Here is a 4,519-nt window from a genome sequence, read left to right as displayed (position 1 = left end):
TGATTCATTTAACAGTACTACCTTTATATTCTAATATTTACAGGATATCCCACGAAATAATACGAGGCAGAAGCATGCCGCATATGCCAAATTATCACTAGTAACTTGAATATGTTTTAAGATCTTCTACCCTAGGCTACACGCGCATTGGGACTGTTTTGTCGCCCATGTAAAGTTAGCGGTAACATACGAATACAAGAGCATTAACCGACACAACACTTTACAAACTTTTCAGTTGAGTTTTGTCATAACTTGTACCCTACCGAACAGTTGATCGATAGACCTACAGCATAGGACAACAATGTCTGACCCGATAAGAGAACTGTTTTTGAGTTTATATTTTTGTAGTTTTAAGATAATAATAATTATTAATTATAACAATGACGTGCGGTGGACATCATGTATGAAGAAGCAGATTTTACCAAAAAATTAAAGAAAGCCAGCCATGTACTACAAAAGTAAAAAAGAATACAGTGATTGTAATGCCAAGGAGTTTGCCACGCTCATTCTATGGAAGTTAAAAGTGGCTGGCCCCGTAGTAATAGCTGACTGGTTATTGGATGAATCCAATATCTTCTATTCTTATGCTTTATTCTTTTGCATCAAATGCATTTTAATATTATCTCAGATGCAGATTATTTCTTTTTCAAACAACAGTTTACTTCGTATTCGCGCACAGAAGCAACACCAAACAGTTTAGTTCACTAATGCGCTCATAAGCTACTTGGAACGACTACAATGTTGTTGAACAATTTAGTTGCAGTGTGTGCATAGCCTTATTCCTTGTGCTACATGGCACTATTTCGTGGGATATTCTGTACATACAAATATAAACTAAAACCTCATATACTCTGGTAAAGGAGCCTTTAAGGAAGTTCATGTAGCGTATACAAATTTCGAAACATTTTCTTTGGTTCTAACCTTTTCATGAAGATAATCAGAGCTATAAGTGGCTTAAAAAGATTTATTAGAATAAAACCTGCATACACCATCGACGTTTCGTTTCTGGCTTGAGTTTTTTTTCAAGCGAAACGTCGGTGTAGGTTCTATTCTAATAATAAACCTTTTTACGTCGTAATCAGTTCTAATTACATTCCCACTTGCTTGAGTCTCCCTCTAGTTCTTTTTATTCTCCTTATAAATGTTTTTTTTGCAGGAGTGATTAATTTTGAATTTTATCGATCTGTAAGCATTAAGTGATTAATTATTTACGTTTAAAGATGCAAGCACACCCTTTTAGTTAACTTAGAGGAAGTCAGGTCACGATCTCATTGTAATTGTTTTTATTGCATCTTTGTACGCATATGAAAACCTTGTGCCGGTTTTCAAGATTGACCTTCACATGAGTACTTTATTGTACAAGTGTCTCATTTTTTCTATAATTATTTAATCATTGCTACCTTGTCGAATAACAAGTGACTTGCTATTGATTAACTGCACTTTTTACCATATGATTTTAATTAAGCAAAATTCCTATGCGGTTAATCGGCAACAGACAATATTATGAACTTATTGTTATTTACAACAGATCAAATAGCTAAGTAGTAATCACTTCATAAATATACTGTAGCAGTTTTATATTTCCTTTGTAATAAGAAAACAAATGTATATTAATTACTTGGATATAAAAGCCTTTGCGATAATTAATTTTTTAATGAAACTTCTTTTTAATCNTGCAGAGGAAAGTGGAAAAAGGGCGGAAGAACTATTAGGGGAAGATTAATTTGGGTTTAGAAGAAATAGGGGAACGCGGGAGGCCATTCTAGCTTTACAGTTTTTTGAGATAACGGTAAAAAAGGAAAGTGTGAGTACATAACATTTGTAGATTTAGAAAACGCTATTGACGATTTTAAATGGGACAAGATACTTAAAAATGTAGGGATGAGTTACAAAGATAGAAGAGTGATACTCAGTTTGTATAAAGAGCAACAGGCAGTTATAGAGGTAGGGCTGCAACGTAGAGAAATAAATATTAGGAAGTGAGTCAGTTAAGGATGCACATTGTTACCGCTACTTGTTAATCTATACATCGAAGACGCGATCAACATCATTAAAGAGAGTACAACTGTAGGGTTAGGTATACAGGGGCAAAAGATTGGTATGCTTAGCAGTATTAGCATCTAGCAAGCAGGAATTAGAGATAGCGGTATTGACAAAACAGTATTGAATAATGAAGATACCGTGGATAGAGAAAATTAGAAATGAAGAGGTATTAGAAGGAATAGGAGAACAGACTACCCTATAGAAGTCAATAAGAAGTAGGCGAGATAGGTTGGTACGACACCTTCTCAGGCATGAAGGTTTAGTCAGAGGCATATTAGAGGCATAAACAAGAGTTAAGAGAAGTAGACATAGACCTAGACTAGATTACTGTTCGCAAAAAGTTAAGGATGTGGGTTGTTCTAGTTTTGGGGAAATGCGAAGATTAGCTCAGGATATGAAAGTGTGAAGGTGCGTGTCCAACGAGTCGTAGTACTGACGTCCTTATGATGATTATAATATGATCGTCGATGATCTGTGACAAGTATTTAGAACATCAAAGTGAGCGAAGCCGCGGGTAAAACCTATCATGAAATTTTGTATACACTTTTTCATATGTACAGAAAAATACATGAAGTACCTTCTGTCCAGAAAAAAAAATTCTGTTCCGAAGGGATAGAAAAATTAGTTTCATATGGTCGTCCATGATTTTTGACACGTATTTAGGACATCAACGCAAGTCAAGCTGCTGGTAAAAACTAGTACATTGTGAACAACACTTTTTGTGCTTTATTAAGTATCCATAAACGTGTTCAGTTCTATCTTACGAGAAAAATGACGAAAAACCTAGTCATGTGACGCACTGGAGATATTTTGAAAAAGCGTATAGGTGCAGTAGAATCCCGCTAGTGTGAACGCAAACCCCGCATAATCTGAACAGCATATTGATTATGCTAAACGGCTGTATAGCGTAAACTTTCTTAGCTGTGTATGTAGAACTGTATATAAGTTTTTCTGTTTTATAATAAACTACTTATTTGTAGTGTGTAGTTAGACTTGTTTAAGATCAAAACTTGTGAATAATATTGTGCATAATTTGCAGCCCCTTACGTAAAGTTAATTGCTTTCATGGTAGACCTGAAGTTTGCCTAAAAGTCAAAATTTCAGAGTGTTTGGTATATGTCGAAAAAGTTAGGAATATAATTTATAGTTTTCCTGGAAATTTTTTTTTCAACTTTACCTCACATGCTAGGGTAGAATTAATTGTTGGTCATTTTATGTACTTAATACCGACAGGTACCACCGACGTGCATTTACGTATGTACATATTTACGATAAATAATAAATAAGTAATGATACACAAGCATTTGGACTTAATTTAGCAATGTTTATAGCGGAACATCTCCATTACGGTGTGTACATGGTGTGTACATAATCGAGGACCAAAGTCAAAAGTAGTAAGGGAAATGTATACCTTGAAGGTTATCTTCCATACTATGTAGCCGGTTAGTTTCATTGTTAATAACAACACCACTAACAACAACAACAGTAGAATAATTATTTTGTTTAGTTATTACAGTGATTAGGTGCTGGTCGACGTGACGTTAATAGACTTGCACTTTTTTGATATTACGGACACGTGATTACGATTTTTCTTCATAATTCTTAAATTGAGTGTGTTCCAAAAATGACTACAGATTAACAAGTATCTAATTGGTGCGTTTTTTAAACTAGTTAAAAGAAGGATTTGAGGGGTAAGATTTAGTAATTTTTATTACTTTTATCTATGAAAAAATTATCGGTGTTAGATTACATATGAACAAATTTTGTCTACGTTTACAAACATTACAATCTTATTAAGAACTTTTTCGTTTTTTCTAACATTTTAGTTACTAAATAGTAGTCATTTGTTTCGATTTTTACTGTTCAATAATTTTCCGTATCAAATAAATAGTAATATGATTTTTAGTGCATTAAATAAAAATTTAATTATGCCATAAAATTTAATAAATGTGTAAATAATGAAATAATATAATAAGGAAATTAAAGCATAATGATCCATGTGCATGCAAATAAAATAAGGTAGTTATTACACGCACTTTAAACATATAGTAAGCAGTAATTTCTTGCATTTTATAGAATCGTAAAATTAAAAATAATTGAAAATTTACGATTATGTAACGTACTGATTTGTATCACATGTTACAACTGTTTAACTACAGAATTTTACAAAATTCCTATAAAATTTGTATTATTTATTTTTATTTCTTTATAGATCGGGTAGAAATTTATACTACCTAAAACAATTTTTTCAATGTTGTCATGAAATTATATTACCTGTAACTTTAGCTCATATATATATATAAAAAGTTAAGGAAAGTAGGAATAGAAAACTGTAGTACTTAATAATTTTCTTAAACCAGGGGGTTAGCCACCTCTTCTGCTTAGTTTTGGGCGCCGTTTATAATCCTTACACATCTTTTTGACCTACCTGAAAAGATTTTAAGAAGCCTATCAAATTAAGAACCAAAACTAAAGC

General features: G+C 32.7%; 1 protein-coding gene across 2 annotated transcripts in view; it reads left to right on the top strand.

The window, feature by feature from the left end:
• Positions 1–3,492: 3,492 nt before the first annotated feature.
• The window catches only part of LOC108737834, an 11,056-nt gene continuing 10,029 nt past the window's right edge, over positions 3,493–4,519 (top strand). Inside the window, exon 1 of one of the 2 annotated variants that reach the window (XM_025980661.1) lies at positions 3,493–3,734. The gene's annotated coding sequence lies outside the window, so the exon portion shown is untranslated. The remainder of the gene's footprint in view (positions 3,735–4,519) is intronic. The other variant, XM_025980660.1, reaches the window with a different exon arrangement.

This window comes from Agrilus planipennis, unplaced genomic scaffold (assembly GCF_000699045.2).
Source record: "Agrilus planipennis isolate EAB-ADULT unplaced genomic scaffold, Apla_2.0 scaffold3, whole genome shotgun sequence".
In the NCBI taxonomy this organism is placed as follows: Eukaryota; Metazoa; Arthropoda; class Insecta; order Coleoptera; family Buprestidae; genus Agrilus; species Agrilus planipennis.
The sequence above is the reverse complement of the archived record's forward strand: the minus strand, read 5'-3'. Positions and strand labels throughout refer to the sequence as shown.